General features: G+C 34.4%; 1 protein-coding gene and 2 long non-coding RNA genes across 3 annotated transcripts in view; 1 reads left to right on the top strand and 2 right to left on the bottom strand.

Annotated features, from left to right (window-relative positions):
- The window catches only part of LOC106075885 (carboxylesterase 4A-like), an 83861-nt gene extending 80018 nt beyond the window's left edge, over nt 1-3843 (bottom strand). The window contains exon 1 of the mRNA XM_056029951.1: nt 3525-3843. The gene's annotated coding sequence lies outside the window, so the exon portion shown is untranslated. The remainder of the gene's footprint in view (nt 1-3524) is intronic.
- A 10784-nt stretch (nt 3844-14627) lies between these two features.
- Nucleotides 14628-16460, top strand: LOC129926376 (uncharacterized). The gene is made up of 3 exons (XR_008778003.1): nt 14628-14815; nt 15774-15864; nt 15981-16460. It is a non-coding gene; the product is annotated as an uncharacterized LOC129926376 (long non-coding RNA).
- Nucleotides 16461-16560: 100 nt separating this feature from the next.
- On the bottom strand, nt 16561-18691 carry LOC129926377 (uncharacterized). The gene is made up of 2 exons (XR_008778004.1): nt 18495-18691; nt 16561-17004 (listed from the first exon to the last, which is right to left on the bottom strand). It is a non-coding gene; the product is annotated as an uncharacterized LOC129926377 (long non-coding RNA).
- Between the last annotated feature and the right edge of the window lie 29 nt (nt 18692-18720).

The following is an 18720-nucleotide window of genomic DNA, read 5'->3' as shown; positions in this document are numbered from 1 at the left end:
TAGTTAGTTAGTTTTTGCAGTTTCGAGTTTTTTTTGACATTGACATTTCCATCCTGGCTTCAAAGTTCCGGTCGGGCTTAGCTTACTTGGAAATGGACCTCCAGTTTGGATGAAATAAATACATGTTTCAATGTCATGTTGAATGAAACTAGAAAGGCAACGAATACAAAGATACATCCACCAATCGAAACAAACATTAATTTCATTTTCAGTAAGAGTTATCACTTAAATAAATAATACGTATACTATGTAAGTCCTCGTTGGTGTAATTAAATCTGTTCTACATTCCTTGACCCCCCCCCCCAAAAAAAAAGTATTATTTTATTGAAGACAATGAATCGCAATGGATAAGACCAAAAGGGCTTCTCACTTGGACTCACCAGCGGATCCAGAACTTTGGAGTGGGGGGGGGGGGGGCGATTTTTTTCCAAACCCTAACCCTAACGCTCAGTAAACCCTAACCCTACGCATAAACGTGCACACACACACACGCGCGCGCATGCACACACACACACACATATATATGTATATATATATATATATATATATAAATATATATATATATATATATATATATATATATATATATTATATATATATATAAATATGAGAATAAAAAAAGCAGCATTTCTCAACCTTCGGCGAAAAACAAAACAACTGGAGCAGCGCTATAAGGTTCTCTGGTGAAGTTCGGGGCGAAGCCCCGACCCCATAAGCGTTTTCTTGCTTTTTTCACTGCAGAAACGCATTCTCCTGACAAGTACAGCTCATTATTCATCAATGGAGTTCGGGGCGAAGCCCCGACGCCAAAAGCGTTTTCTTGCATTCTTCTCTGCAGAAACGCATTCTCCTGACATCTACAACTCATTACCCATAAATGAAGTTAGGGGCGAAGCCACGACGCCAAAAGCGTTTTCTTGCTTTTTTGACTGCAGATACGCATTCTCCTGACAAGTACAGCTCATCATTCATCAATGGAGTACGGGGCGAAGCCCCGACGCCAAAAGCGTTTTCTTGCATTCTTCTCTGCAGAAACGCATTCTCCTGACATCTACAACTCATTACCCATAAATGAAGTTCGGGGCGAAGCCCCGACGCCAAAAGCGTTTTCTTGCATTCTTCACTGCAGAAACGCATTCTCCTGACCTGAAGCTCATTATTCATACTATTAAAAAACGACCTTTCGAATAATATTGTACTTGAAAAATATTCTAATTTGAATTTATAGGCCCATAATACATTGCAAATAAAACCGATTTGTTCCTTGAAAAGATAGGATACCCCACGTATTTAGATTTTTGCTTTGAGGATCGCCGCCGAAAAAAAACTTATTCGATAAATATTATTCAAGAAAACTCTAGTATAAATTGTGAGTTATAGTCCCAAATTTATTTAGCTAGAAAAATATCAGATTGAAAAGGTTGGGAAAAGGTGACTATAAAAACCTTATTTGAGTTTAGAACTCATCTCAATCATGACTCTTATACTGAAAAATTTTGTTTGAATTCTAACTTTTCCAATGCAAAGTCTTTCTTAAAATACTTATGATAACTTCATGTGAAATTACAAAAACTCTGTCTGGAAATGGGAATGGCGGCACTGGCGGATCCAGGGGGGGGGGGCGGTAGGGGCGATCGCCCCCCCCACTCGGCCGACCACCCCCCCCCCCCGAGGGGGGGGGGGCGGACGAACTTTAGTATAGGATTCACACAATTTGTATACGAATTTATTACTTGTGTTAAAAATATATACTAATTATTTATATTTCAACCTATTTTTAGATTATTTCGCCCCCCCCCATCTAGTATGTTGGCCGATTTGGTGGGGTCGGGATAGGGCGATGGTATCAATCCCGCCCCCCCCCCTACACTTTCGAGTGGGGGGGGCGGTCCAATTTATTGGTAGAAATCACAGCCTGCTAACAAATCAATTAAATATCTATATCCTTGTAACTTGTTATTGATATTTTAACCGATCTTTATATTATGTCGTTCCCTGTTTGCCGATTGGTGGGGGGGGGGGGGGACGAATAACTCTTCTGCCCTTCCCACCTAAACCCTTTGAGTGGGGGGGGGCGGTCCATTTTTATGGAGAAATCATAGTTTGTGAACAAAATTAGTTGAATTAATATATAAATTTTATATCAAGTCGCTCCCTTTCTGGTATTTTGGCCGATTCGGTGGGGTGAGGGGGGGGGGCGATTGCATGTACTGCCACTCTAGTCCTCTGAGTGCTGGGGGGGGCGGTCCTATTTTTGTGGAGAATCATAGTTTGTGAATAAAATTAGTTGAATATCTAAATAATATAAACAACGTATTGATATGTGACCCATTGTAAATATGTCGTACCACACTCTAATCTCAAATTGTATCATTAGTAAATTTAAATGAAAAAGGGTTGTACCAGGTGGGAGGGGCGATACATGCAATCGCATTTCCCCCATCGGACAAATCAATACTTTTTCTTTTTGTATTATAGTTAAGAAATTACAAAATTAAAAAAATCTGTCACTAATATAATTTATATATACTATAAATTAAATTCTTATATCGAGTCGCCCCATACCTATTCTTTAATGCCAAATGCAATCTTTAGCAGAAATTAGTAAAGGAGCGAGGATTAATCGTTTTCACTCTACCGCCATAAACTTGGACTAAATACGAATTGATCTAAGTGTTTTATTTTTTTGTATTCCCTACACCCTACAAAGTCTAAAGAAAAAAATCCAATAGACTAAATCACATTAGATTTTAGATTTTATTATAAGTTAAACTTTCTATTCAATGTTGTGTAGCCAGGATGCGTGATTGTTAAACGTTTTGTCATAAATTGAGAAGCGTGAGGCAGAACATAGAAAGAAATATGGAACAGAGAAGAAGAAATAGGGAAGAAATGAAGATTGTATCAATACTATACATCATATAAATCATACATTATCTTAGAGATGCTTCTAAAAAAAACAGATAAACTGTGACTATAAAAGTAGAAAACTAACAACAAAATATCAACAGAAACAAACTATCACAATAAAACTAGAAAACTAACAACAAAATATCAACAGATACAAACCGTGAATATAAAACTAGAAAACTAACAACAAAACATCAACAGATTTTGAACAGGTACAAACTGTGACAATAAAACTAGAAAACTCACAACAAAATATCAACAGATACAAACTGTGACAATAAAACTAGAAAACTAACAACAAAATATCAACAGATACAAACTGTGACAATAAAACTAGAAAACTAACAACAAAATATCAACAGATACAAACTGTGACAATAAAACTAGAAAACTAACAACAAAATATCAACCGATACAAACTCTGACTATAAAAGTAGAAAACTAACAACAAAATTTCAAAAGATACAAATCTATTGAATGAAAAGCTAGGCATAAACTCCATCAAAATTGTAAGAAATGTACATTTATAATAAGTCTGTGTAATTTTTTTAACACGTAGCATAAATCCATTGACGGCTATTAGATAAGAAAGATTTATTGAGTAAAACACCTACCGATTGTCTGCAATTTATTTCCAGAAATGTATTGACGTATCCGAGGCAAGTTTCCAGTGACGTAGTCTTTCAACATCGACATACAGTTGTATCACAGTGTAAGACATCGATCACAGAACAGACACAAAACAACAAATAGAAACAAGAAGATTTCGTAACATTGAGCAAATGATTAGCTTGAAACAGTTGAGACATTTATTTGGTATGTTGAAAGTTTATAGTATTTTTAAAGCTCAATCAGTTTGTTCCCATAGTGTGCGCCTCTCTATGACGTTACAATGGGAAGAACCGTTGGGGCTGGGGGTCGAGAGGTATGTCAAGACGCCAGAAAAAAAAGGGGGAGTAATTGGGAAAGAGGGGGATTTCTGGAGAAAGAAGGCATGGGGAGGGGGAGGGGAGGGATTATATCTCGAAGACGTGACCAGCCACCGGCGCAGAAGAATCGAGGGGCGAGATATTGAGATCCCCAGTGTCGCCCTCATATCTAACTCCCATGCCTCTCTCTTTAAAGACGCATGCCTGCTACCTTGAGGGTTTGTTCTCCTCATTTTGTTCCTGGTCATACTAGTAGTAGTAACTATACATTGTACTGAACTCTCTTTCTCTCTCTATTAGGGTTTGTCAAAATTAAAATCCTTTTAATTTAATATCTATATTAAAGTCTTTAGGTCCCTGGCTGATTTCTCATCACTAACTTGCCGTGGACGAACAAATAATATGTGACCATACTTACATTAGGTCTAGAACAACTAAGATATTTTCACGATCGGTTAGACTTAACCAACACGGTTTTTTTATTTGCAATTTCGACCCAGTATTTTTTTAAAGCCGATATAAAACAAAATCTGAACATTCTTTTTTAATTAGCTAAATTTGTTTTACTTAAAGTACGCTCCAACTTATAGGTCTAATTTTCATACTACACATTTCCTTTTTTTTTAAACATGTAGATCTAGACAAAGTCGAAATAAGCAAAAGCAATTAATAAACTAAATTGAGATTTTTTCGAGATCGCTTAATAGACTTATATATACTATATCTAGACTGGACATGGAGACTTTTTAACACTACAAAAAAAATTGTAAATTTTAAGAAAGTTGGATCAAGGCGTTGTTTTGTAAAGTAGTTAAAAGAAGTAAGGGCTATTTTTTTCAATCCTTACCTATGTAACATATAATTAAATTTTTAGATCTAGTTCCAGTATTTGAACATCAAAATAAGACTACTCTCGTCTCATAGTTATTATTTTGCAATTTTTAGATACATAATCTTCTTTATCAAAATACTGAATGCAACACTAAATTGTGATTTTTTATTTTTTATTTTTGATAATCAATTACTAGATCTAGATCTAAAAAATGAAATTATATGTTACATAGGTTAGGGTTAAAAAACCCACAACTTGACTTCTTTGAACTACTTGACAAAACAACGCCTTGATCCAACTGTCTACACAATGTTCACGATCGATCAGTCGCGGATAAGAATGTATTTCCGGTTTCCAGTCTAGTAGTATATATAAGTCTATGGTCTGTATGAACTCTTTAGCATCTGAAGTACTATATATTACTACAGTCTGTAATTTATAAAAAACAACAACATGATAATTCAATTTATTTCCCCGAAGTGACTAGAAAGACAAGTCTACACCTAGCTGGCTATTTATTCTTTCTTTGATGCTATTATCAGGTTTGCCAATTGGTTACTTAATTCTGTTACAGATAGCTGAGATAGTAGACCTATACTCGCGGCTCACTGACCACAAAGTTAAAGACTGAAACCACAAAGACAGGACATAGAATTGATTATTTCTGCCATTATTTCTTGATTATAGCGTATTGAAAAGTCATAATGAATCAATAAGACTAGTGGTTACAGTTCTTTGTTTTTATATAACCTCTCAGAGTTACGACCAGTGGCTACAGTTCTTTGTTTTTATTTAATTTCTCTTAGTTAAGACCAGTGGTTACAGTTCTTTGTTATTGCTACATTTTTTATGTTTTAACTAGCCTTTTGTTTTGTTATTATTTAATCACACTTGCTTTAAAATAGCGCTCGTTGTTCTTTGATTAGTCTTGTAGCTATCATATTTGTAAGGAATCAATTGCAGGCGTCTTACAATTTTCTTGAGTAGATCAGTGTGACTGGGTGAGACAGCATCGAGTGCTATCATCAAGAGACTTCCTTGTTGTTCCATTGGCTCACTTTACCTTTCAGTGTTGATCTAAACGTTCAGTCGGACACCTTTGGAACTGCGAGCCTTCCACTCACTTTGGGTTAACAAAAAATAAAATTAAGAAGAGACCAAATAGAATTCTCGTCTCTTTCTGTCTGATATCACAGCACGGCTATTTATTTCTTTAGGAAACAGGGGATCAAAGTCAGTTCTAAACTTGGGGCCGGTGATAGACCAATTAGCTTGTGACTTTAACCCCAAACAATCTCTAGCTCATTCACTCATCATGCAAGGTGTGCTGAATTCATGCTACATCTTTAAACCAGTGGGAAATAATTGAAACCGAATCCACAGCTTTAGTAAAGAGTTAACTTTTTTTTTGACATTGAAGTGGGCATCTATTAGAGCTTAAAATGTATAGCTTTATTTAGCTAAAAAAAAAAGCCTTTCCTAATTTCATTATCTGCATTTGATTTGGACTGTGTTACAAGCAAGTCACCACATAAAGGTTTTAATTTGTACAGTGTACACATCAATACTAGAACCCGAGGCTGGCAGACTTTTGATGACGTCAATCAATGGACACACATAGACAGACTTGCTGAATGTAAAAGTCAAGTTCCCCTTTTAGACCTTGCCTTCTCTAGAGCAGATGATGTCAAGGTCATCTGTTTCTGTGGCCCTCGGTTAACGAGGGTGTCATGTGGCCAGCACAACGACCCACAGCAGCATACAGAGACAAATGGTGAAAGAATCAACGCTGGTGACCCAATAATTTCTCTGTCCATAATGGAAGCATCCGTATATATTTATTCACATTAAATGCTTGGCCAAGCAGATTATTAAAAAAAACATTAACATGTTTCCCGTCCGTCCTGGTGGCCGAGGATTAGTACAAAAGGCATATAAGCTGCAGAGATGTCCAGTACAATACTAAACTATTCACGTTTTAATACCAGTGAATTTCAATTGAAAACACTAAAAAGACCATGAATGGCTTAAAGCAGTCAATGAAACATGTCAGGAATCTTTATAATGTTAGGATAATGCAGTATAGCTATAAGAGTATGGCTAGTGTGTAATGTCTCTCTAAACGACAAGTTAGATTAGGACTGAAATTTTTTTAGATTTGGAAGCAAGAACAAAAAAATTGTAATCAACATTTGTCTTAACAAAATAATTAACATTAACAACAAAAACAAGTAACAAAACATTTGAAAAACTAAATCAATCGCTTCTTTATGTTTAAATAAAATTGATTCGGCTCTTATGGGATCGAATCTGCTTGGATCTGGTCGGATCGGATCGTCATGGAATAAAATTATGGGGATCGAACCCACGGTGATCGCGTTATTATAGTGACGCTCTATCATCTTTACTGCCTGTTTCAGAAATGTCCAGACTTCCAACTTCTGACCATCTTTTTCCACCAAGGAAGAAAGTGTAAAAAAAAGGAATTTAAGAACTGATAAGCAAAAGAAACTCATGAATGTTAAACAAATTATATTAATCATTACAATAGGCATATTTTGTTTCTTTGTTTTTCTTGAAGACACATACAGAATTTTGGATTCAGACTCCAGACGACATGATTGCAGCAGTTATAGTGAATGTTTCTTTTAAACGAAAAAAAAAGCAACCATCACGTTAATGCATTTAAGGTATTTAATTAAACTAAAACTAGAGTTAGTTAATTATAGTTCATACTTTCTTTAAAGGCGACACAATTTATCTAGAATAAGGTCGAGTCTAAAATGATCATCCTCAAATACAGGCTCGAAATATTTGGTTCGTCACCTTTCTAGCCTAAAAAAAACTACGCTCTGCCTCACTGTTACAGAGTAATCACAAAGACTATTTACATAGGTCAGTGTTACGTGACGTAGGCGATGGCAGGCAATACTAGGCTACTACTGATAGTTTCCTTCGAATCTTAAGTCCACAGAGCATGTGAATTAAGAGTTGACCTGTTTCCGTTGCCAGCATCGTCAATGTTGTCGGATCAGAGAAAACTAAGAAAGGTGAGTGGGGGGGGGCTTTCTAAAATCAAGAAAAAATAATTCAATCTTCAGAAAAAAATTCAAATTCGATGCCATACTACCTGGCAGTTAATAGTCGGTTGGTGGTTTGTAGGTACTAACAGCTAGTACAACTAAACCGATGTAGGCGTATTATATTTAAATGAACTAACTTTAAATACATTGAACAAACTTCTTTCTTTAAACAAAATTTAATAAATCTTTTATTCATAATATATAAACAGATTCAACTTCGGATATAGATCAGTCATAATAATAATAAACTAAGAGATGATCTCTCCAACAACATCCAACTCACTGCTCAAGCACGTCTCGGAGTCGTCTGTCCAAAACCCCTTTAACTATTTAACCCTCGCGACTTCTTCATAGACCAGCTTGTGGTTTCCTCATTCTTCAGCACCAAACACTAACGCTGCCATTTCTCATCGTTACCTCTGAAACACACACATACACTTCATAACACTGACACAGACTTTCTTTCAAACACACACATACACTTCATAACACTGACACAGAATTTCTTTCAAACACACACATACACTTCATAACACTGACACAGACTTTCTTTCAAACACACACATACACTTCATAACACTGACACAGACTTTCTTTCAAACACACACGTACACTTCATAACACTGACACAGACTTTCTTTCAAACACACACATACACTTCATAACACTGACACAGACTTTCTTTCAAACACACACGTACACTTCATAACACTGACACAGACTTTCTTTCAAAAAGGAAACTATACAGTAAATTAAGAAATAGAAATGAGGCCTACGTGCATTTCTAAAAAAAAACAAAAAACAACAGAACAACTAAAGCATGTTAACATTTGAGGAGATTACTTCCACTCATCATGTGTACATCAACTAAAGCATGTTAACATTTGAGGAGATTACTTCCACTCATCATGTGTACATCAACTAAAGCATGTTAACATTTGAGGAGATTACTTCCACTCATCATGTGTACATCAACTAAAGCATGTTAACATTTGAGGAGATTACTTCCACTCATCATGTGTACATCAACTAAAGCATGTTAACATTTGAGGAGATTACTTCCACTCATCATGTGTACATCAACTAAAGCATGGTAACATTTGAGGAGATTACTTCCACTCATCATGTGTACATCAACGTTCTCAGCACTATCATTAGAATTATTAATACACATAGACACTTTCATTGCTTTGAAATTGTGCTTTGGTTTGCGCTGCGTACGGTTGCCTGCTACCATCTACTGTAGTCTAATGTCCAGAAAGAAATTCTGAATCTTTGAAAACATGAGAATCGGAAACTCATAAAATATTAATAACAGTTCTACATCTATGACTTTAATCAACAAAATACTTTTAGGAATATTTTAAAACAAAGCAAAAAAAAAAAAAAAAAACAACTTAAATGTAAATTAAATAGCTGTTCTTTTTTTGTTTTGTTTTGCTCCCATGTCTCACATTGATGTTGTCTTTTTTTTAATGTTACAAATTGCGTGAATCACTTTTATATAACATAAACAATGGAACTTTTGTTTTATTTGCTATGTCGTCTGACACCCAGACATTTGATGATTGGTTTCAAGACTTGAGATAATTTATCATGCTCTAAATCAGCTTTTCTCAACCTGTCGGAGAGAATGCAGTGCTCCTCCAGATCCCCTTGCTGTCTGAGAAGGCGGGCATGACATTCTTTCACTGTAGTGGGGGCGTCACAGTCCTATGTTTGAGAAACAATGCCCCGAGAGTCTAGGTTTGTGTGTGTTGTCACTTTTACCTCTCACAGTCCTATGTTTGAGAAACAATGCCCCGAGAGTCTAGGTTTGTGTATGATGTCGCTTTTACCTCTCACAGTCCTATGTTTGAGAAACAATGCCCCGAGAGTCTAGGTTTGTGTATGTTGTCACTTTTACCTCTCACCGTCCGTGTTGCACTTACCAGTTCAATGTTTTTTGTCAAACAAAATGTATATCAGACACAGGAGTAAAATAAATACATTATAGCTTCAAATCAGAATTTAAAAAAAAAAATTGTTCTACGTGAAGGCCTGTTATTATTTTTACAAACCCACTTGAAAAAAAAATCTTGTTATCGCCTTCTCTCCAATTAAATAACAAGACATAATTACTTCCCTTGGCATAATTACCTCTCTTGACATTTTTTTTTTTTTGGGGCTCATCTAAAAGTTACAATTATCGCTTTGTCTTTTGGTCTTGTGTGTCCTTGGATTTTGTTTGAACTGGAGTCGTGTTTCTCTCATGTTTCATCTCTCACACTTGTATCCATTGGAAGGCTGTTGCTACATTTCCCCACATGTTTAAATGAATGTTCTTTTTAAGTTGTTAGGTCAGGGGCATGCAATGCGCTGCACTCCGGTCACATTTCAACCCAGCCTGTCAGACAATATTAATGGTCTCTGTGAAATGTTCAGATTTTAGTATATTCATAGAATGATCAAATCTTTGCTTTGCTGTTCATACCAACCAAGACAACTTTTATACTTAACTCTTTCAGTGCGGCGTTACGTTAACCGTGTAAACTGTAAATGATGGAAAACTTTTTTTATATCAAAATAATTCGCACTGAAAGAGTTAAGTTCTCGGGTACACTGATGATAATGATAAATAGATTAGTTCGATGTGGCAATTAAATCCGTGCGCAATGACTAAAAAGTTAAAGACGTCGGCTTGGATCATCCTGATATTGAAAACTTCTTTACAGGGGCTTAGTCGTGCTAATACCTTGAAACGACTTACGAAACTAAGTCTAGAGAGTCGTGCTAATACCTTGAAACTACTTACGAAAGGAAGTCTAGTGATGGGAATGATTAAACAAGAAAAACATAAATAAATACTTTAAAAAAACTCACAAAGCTTAAAGGAAGTGTAATAGTAATTGTATCAATTAGTTTGGATCAGTCATCGAATTAAATTTGTAAATATCTAGATCAACAACTATCAATCTGTGATATCAATTATGTTTAGCGCTATTTCATGCTTTTAGTTTTCTCAAATACTCTATGATCCTATCACTAATCTGTAACAGTTATGAAGGGGAAAGGGGGGGGGGGAGAGAAAGAAAAGGTTATCTGGGTGGATTTTAACGTAATTGGTTCTTAAAAGCGTTTTAAAATAAAAACGGGGACGACCTGTATTCGAACTCGTGTCTCACGCTTCCTTGGTCGACGTGCTAACCGCTATGCTTGTGAGGAACTTATGACTAGAGAAGCTTGCATAATAATATATTGTGTGTTCTCCTAGATACCCCCTTTCCCCCACTGGTCCACAACTGAGATTGGACCAAAGCGCTCTGAGCATGCTATAAGCATGAAAGTAGCGCTATATAAAAGCCATAATTTATTTATTTTACGGCAGTGAGTCGCGGGCTACCTACGCAAAGCAAGAGTGAAAACTAAACTCTTTCCACTTGCGCTCTCTGAAGGATCTTGAAAATCACATTGCAAGAGAGAGTTTGCGAACGGGTCTTCACAGCATCTTTACAATCCTCAATCCTCGAACAAAGCCGCCTGCGCTGGCTTGTACATGTTCGCCGAATGGACGACAATCGCATCCCGAAAGTCATTCAACTCGCGTCTGGCTCAAGAAAAACTGGCCGCCCCCACCTCCGTTACGTGGATGTAATAAAACTGGACCTCAAAACAGTGAATATTGATACTTACCATTGGGAAGACATACCCTAGACTAGACCGCACTACGTGGAGAGAGATGGTGACCAAGAAAGCTATGGACAGCGAGAAAACATGGGCCTTATAGCTCTAATAGAAAAGCGTGCCATACGAAAAACCGCCGGCTCCTCTACCACCAAAGTGATAGCCACCTTAACCTGCGATATTTGTGGACGGGAGTGTCTCTCCAAAATAGGGCTCCAGAGCCACAAGAGGAAGTGTGCGAGATGAACCATAGTCATACTACGACTGAAGGAGGCCAACAACAACCAACTATTTTTTTTTATTATTGATTCTTGTGTTGTCAAAAAAAAAAAACATAATTGAGCCAAATTTCAGCTTGATCCGAGATTGGGTGTCGGAGAAATCACGTGTTCAAACAAACTGAGTTGATAGAAGCTTTGTAAAACAAAAAGCAATGCAGACTGACAAACATCTTTCCCAGTAGACTCAATCACCTGATTGTGTTGGAAGGCTAAAATGATAAAAGTCTAAATTAAACAATGCGATGGACAGATATTTATGTGCAAATAAATACAATCAAATACTTGCCAGAAACAAGTTGGCTACAAAGAAATACAATCAAATACTTGCCAGAAACAAGTTGGCTACAAAGAAATACAATCAAATACTTGCCAGAAACAAGTTGGCTACAAAGAAATACAATCAAATACTTGCCAGAAACAAGTTGGCTACAAAGAAATACAATCAAATACTTGCCAGAAACAAGTTGGCTACAAAGAAATACAATCAAATACTTGCCAGAAACAAGTTGGCAACAAAGAAATACAATCAAATACTTGCCAGAAACAAGTTGGCTACAAAGAAATACAATGAAATACTTGCCAGAAACAAGTTGGCTACAAAAAGTTGGCTACAAAGAAATACAATCAAATACTTGCCAGAAACAAGTTGGCTACAAAGAAATACAATCAAATACTTGCCAGAAACAAGTTGGCTACAAAGAAATACAATCAAATACTTGCCAGAAACAAGTTGGCTACAAAGAACTAAAACAAGTAAAATAAAAAAAAATACTTTAAAAAACAACAACAACGTATTTATCGGAAAGAACTGGGCATTTACGGAAATATTTATTTTCTTGTTGCTATATCAAACAAAAATAATTAATTACCACTTATCAATTAATAATTTTTTTTTTTATTGATTCATGTTTTGTTTGGGAAATAAATAATTTGCAAAGTTTCAACTTGACCTGAGAATGGGAAAACTAACGTGTACAAAATGTGTACCTGACAGACAGACCAAGTGAATTGATACACGCTTTGTAAAAAATATATAAATAACATGGAAACAACAGAAAAAAAAACAATAATGATTGTATATGGTCTTTACAAAGGAAACTCAATCCACTGGTACCTCCCTCCCCCGAGACCACTTTCTAGGTATATCCCAAATATGATGAGTTTTGTTGGAGGTCATAGGTTAGTAGATCACAGGTGAGTTGGTCATAGGTTTGTTGGTCATAGGTACTAGGGGTACTACTTTACTCATTTCTATTCTATTATCAAACTGATCAACTGCAGCTTGTATTGAATCAAAAAGTTTTGAATGTATTTACAACGTTCTAGAGCTGTTTCAGATGAAGCTAGTCTATCAAAGTATGCACGATTCAAATACCTCTCTGGAAGTGTACATTTTTGTGTTGTTACGGAGGTTAACAAGGAGCGAAGAGCACTTGTGGATTCATGTAAATATTTAACTTTGATTCGCTGCCTAAACTGGTGGAACAGCTTGAAGAGTTACGACTACAGTAGACCACGTCTGATATGTCCTGTCACCTTTGTTGTTGACTCGATTTCATCGGTAAAGATTTACTGCTTTGATCAACAAGTGGGTTGAGAAACCGCTTTGATTAATGTAAGCTGCTACTTAAACATCCACACACACACACACACGCGCAAGCACACTGTTGAACAAAACGAAAGTGCTCTTGAACATTTCCGTTTTTTTTTTTTTTCAGAATTTTTATTTATGATTCAAAGTATTTATTTTGATCACACAGGCTACTTCCAATGTGGATGTTAGTTAAGTAGTCATAAAATCAGATACTATGTTCAATGTATTTTTTGTTTTAATTTTTTAAATCGCGTGAGTATGGTAAATTGAAAAAAAAGTTTCCGAGGAATGTTTTAGATGTGTTGACGACGATGTCTATTTATATTTATGAATCTGGGTCAACATTGTCTCTTTTTTTTTTGTGTGTCCCGATTCAAACATCTCATTATTTTATTCATGTTGTCAACAGTGTAATCGCCCATTGCACTCTTCCCTTTTCAACTGCTTTACCTTAACAAAGCAGTTCATTTTTCTATCGATTGATAGCTACAAACTAGCCTATATATTTGTAATGAAAAAAGAGTGATTGAGTCATGTCATGAAATAGGCCAATATTATATCATTTTTATTATGATCAAATAATGAGTGATGAATATAATGACTGCTCAAACTAATATATAAAATTAATAAAAGCCAGTACTACGTGAAGTTAGTAAGAAGACAGTTACAATACTACGTGAAGTTAAAAAGAAGACAGTTCTAATACTACGTGAAGTTAGAAAGAAGACAGTTCCAATACTACGTGAAGTTAGAAAGAAGACAGTTCTTATACTACGTGAAGTTAGAAAGAAAATAGTTCCAATACTACGTGAAGTTAGAAAGAAGACAGTTCCAATACTACGTGAAGTTAAAAAGAAGACAGTTCTAATACTACGTGAAGTTAGAAAGAAGAAAGTTCCAATACTACGTGAAGTTAGAAAGAAAAAAAGTAGCTCAGCTACTAGATCTAGGTGAAGTTAGAAAGAAAAAAAGTAGCTCAGCTACTAGATCTAGGTGAAGTTAGGAAGAAGACAGTTCCAATATTACGTGAAGTTAGAAAGAAAAAAAGTAGCTCAGCTACTAGATCTAGGTGAAGTTAGGAAGAAGACAGATTTATTAGAGAGGGTGGCTACACAACTAGGCTATACAATGCTCTAATTTTTGTTTTATTTCATCATACGGTGCGCCCCTTACAACTTCCCTGCAAAATTTTCAATACCAATGGTCAAAATAGGCCAATGGACCTCATTCACCGAAACGTACGGTCACGTGACAACCATCAACTATTCACTTGTGTGTATAGAATAGTATAGATTAGTACTGGAAAGATGGGGCATTTGACTAATAATTATGAACATAAAAAAGAATGGAAAAAAAAAAAAAGGTTTTCATCGTTTTCCTGTGAACAATCCAAAGCTATGTAAAGAATGGGTTGTCAAACTGAAACGAAAAAACTTCACTGCAAGTGTACACTCTGTAATAGTGTACAGTAATATGTTCAGAGCATTTTGAGGAGGACTGTTTTATTTACCAGCCTTTTACAAGTAAGTAGATAGATCTATAATCTATAGAATCTAGATCTAATCTATATTTATATTCTAGATCTAGAAGTATTATACTAATATAATAGTAGTAGTAGTAATACGATGATATTTAAGTCTTTGACAAGTAGGCCTAGAAAAAAATGGCCTAGATCTATATCTACATGATAAGAATCTAGATTGACTAGAATCACTAGATCTATACAAGTCTAGAGAATCTAGATCTAGACAAAATAGTTTAAAATATTAATTAGATCTAGATTATTCTAGATCTACTCAAATCTATACTGTATAATCTGAATCTGTAGACATATTCTACTATTCTAGACTAGAGTCTAGAACTCTAGATCTATATTTTTTTTATTCTAATTCTATTGAATTTACAATCAGAATTAGATCTAGACCTAGATTTTTAAATCTGATTATTATTCAAAGTTTATAAATTAAATTTAAAGAGCATGTAAATAATAAAACAACTAGATCTAGTCTAGATAGAATATTTCATATTTCTAGATTAGACTAGTGTCATTAGTGACTAGACTGACCTAGACTAGAAATTAGTAGAAAAGTAGATCTACTAGTAACTAGATGGATCTAGTCAATCTATAGAATAAGATATAGACTATAGAATTCTATTAGCGTTGATTCGACTTTAAATAATACTAAACAGCCTATTATTATTACTATTAATATTTGCTAAATTCTGATCTAGTTACAATCTAGTACGGTAGTAGTATATTAAATATCAACTTAGATTCCTACAAGTAGGAAAAAAATAGTGGATCTAATGTTAATAATTAATCTGTAGGCCTCCCTATTCATATGTATTATTAGGTTTATATGGCTTATTTTCAGATGGTATATAGATCTATAGGTCTAGTAACTTTCATGTAGATTATTTTGAAAAAAAAAAATTTGTTTTATAACTAATATACATTATATTATTATATATTCCATTTAGATCGCAGACTTCTAAAGCCTGGTGCTGTGCCGACCAAGTTTTCTTTTTCCAAAAGTACACCAAGCCGAAAAAAGACCAAATATGAATTTAGGTAAATGTTTTGAAATACTTCAGTAATTATGTTTTACATTTTTTTATCTTAATTGTAAATATTTTTATGATGATCATGTTTGACTGTACACTTAAATATATTTTGTTTCCTTTTAGACAACCTCTTTTACCCCAGGACACCACCATTGAGGAGAAGACTAGAGATGTCACTGTGCAAACTAATGAAGACTTTATTACAGATCTTCTAAAGAGGGTAAATACTTTGGAACCAGGCAATGCTAGCCTTCTGGAAGAAGTTGCTCAGTTGAAATTGTGTTATGACTCTTTGAAACTAAAAGGAGATAACTTTCTTTGTTTAAGTAGCTGTTTAGAAGACAAATTATTGTTATGACTTATGAATTTTAGCAACATTTAAATTTAAAATTGGTGTGTATATATTTTATTAATATTTATTAATATAAACTTTTTTTATTATGTACTTCTACAGATCAGTGCCCAAAAATATTAAATATTATTTCCTTATTTATATAGTTTTCCTCTTACAATGTTGTTACTTTGGTTTATTATGACTTATCAATTTTTCTCTGGCAACTTGAAATAATTGATGTGCACATTTTATTAATATAAGCTTGTTTATTTCATGTTTAAAATTTGTATATATGTATATATTTTTAGTAATAATATCAGCTTCCTTGTGTACAATATACTTTTCACATCATTCAATAAAATAATACACTTATAAAGAAACAAAGACTTTATTTTGCTATGACAATGTATCATATCTATTTAAATGAACTACAAAATGAATCGCAAACATCACAAAGCTAAAAAAATATAGATGGTAATGGTATAGTTCTGTCATAGAAGACAATGTCCGAGGTTAATCTTTTAGGATCGGCTTGTAGAACTGAAAATATAGGAGTGTTCTGAGGTAAGGCAGCCAAAGCAGACATTGAAACACTGGTATCAAAATTTTGTTAGACCAGTCTTATCACAGCTAAAACTATCCTTCATTTTCTGAGGCTTTAGGTGCAGGTTGATGCCATGTCTGAATTTTGTCTGTTGGTGCTGCATACATTTCTTTTTTGCTATAGTCTTCTAGAGCAGACAGAAGACCAAAAAGATGTTTACAACAGGCGGGCTTGCAACCCCCTGCACACTGACACTCTCCTTCAATGACCTGAAAGAATAAATTTTTTTTTTTTAATTAATAAATACATATATTAATGCATTAAATGTTTTAAAATTAATAGGTGTGCATAGACTAATTTTATAAACCCCCCACGCACAGGTTGTAGATTATGCCCACTTCGCATACCTCTTGCACTGCCTCTGAATATATGATTTCTAATTTAAACTAAATCTATAATGTAGATAAAATGTAGTAGACATCTAGATTTATCAGTTTAGAATTATATTGGATCCTACAATGTTCATGACTTAAATTGTGTTAATTAGATTATAAATCTTGTCACTCTATTCTAGGTGATAAGTAAATGCTATATATATATATATATATCTTGAATTCTAGAACTAGCCTTATTCCAGAAATAATCTCTAGAATCACTCTAGACAAGTGTTTCTCAAAATGTGTTCCGCAGAACCTTACGCCTGAATAAGTGTTCCATGAACTACTGGAATAATTAATTAGTAGGCTACCATGTGAATAAATCTTTAAAAAAAAATAAGAAAAGTTTTCCGCTAAATACTCATAGTGTGCGAAGTGTTCCGTTTTGAAGGAAAAGGTTTGGGAAACACTGCTCTAGACAGTCTAGACTAGGACTATAAGTATAGATCTATATATAACTAGATCTAGTAAAGAAGGTCTTAACTACAATAAAGAATTACATAGCATAGGCCTCTAATTCTATATCTCAAAGTAATCTAGATCCAGGTAGATCTAGAGACTATATTACTAGCTATATTCATAATATATATGTTATTATTTATAATGTAGATCTATTACATAATTAATAAATTAGTAGATCTATAATCATACATTTTCAACATTTCTAAATTTTCAAAGATCAATTCACAGGACCAGATCTAGGTCTAGATTAAAATTATAATATTATAGATTTAGAGACTATTAGAGATCTAGTTGTTGTTTGTTTTTTTTTTTACTAGTTTAGATCTAGAATCTAAATCTAGATGTTCTAAGTTTGATCTATCAACTTAAGTTAATCTTGTGAGTCTAAGTCAGTCTAGAGTACGAGAGTCTACAGCAAGATCTAGATGTATATTTATATTAGATCTAGAAGCTAGTCTATCTAAAAAAAAATCTAGATTAGATAGAGCTAAGTAGATCTAGATCTAGATAGTTACTAAATTCTAGAATTCTAGAATTTCTATCTAGACTAGTCTAGAGTCTAGATCTAAAAGTCTAGTAGATCTAGACTAGAAGTCACTAGATCTAGATCTAGTCATAATAGTGCCTGGTAATCTATTCTAGATCTAGACCTAGTAGTTAGGCCTAACTAATCAGTTAAATAAGTCAATAAGTACTAGACTCTAGATCTAGTCTTTAACTTTAAGTAAGTAGATTGACTAATCTAGACAGATCATAGATCTATAGCTATGGCTATAGTGTATAGAGTATAGACTCTAGATCTAGTTATCTAGACTAGTCATAGATTCTATGAAATCTATGGTAATTTAAAAAGAGCTTACCTTTCCATTGTAGCTAATCACTCCAGTAACATTGTAATTAAATTATGTGTCTGTAATCATTTTCACATGCATATGCTGCATTTATAACATCGCAATATTCTAACAAGTTAACAAAAGTAAAATTTACAAGCAAGAGTGGTTTTCTAACAATAGATTCCATGTTGGTGTCTAGATTAAACTGATGGTTGTCACGTGACTTGAGGGGTGTTTGTTTACGATTGGTGAA

Source organism: Biomphalaria glabrata, chromosome 5, assembly GCF_947242115.1.
Source record: "Biomphalaria glabrata chromosome 5, xgBioGlab47.1, whole genome shotgun sequence".
NCBI classification, from domain to species: Eukaryota; Metazoa; Mollusca; class Gastropoda; family Planorbidae; genus Biomphalaria; species Biomphalaria glabrata.
Note: the sequence above shows the minus strand (reverse complement) of the source record. Positions and strands in the feature narration are given on the sequence as shown.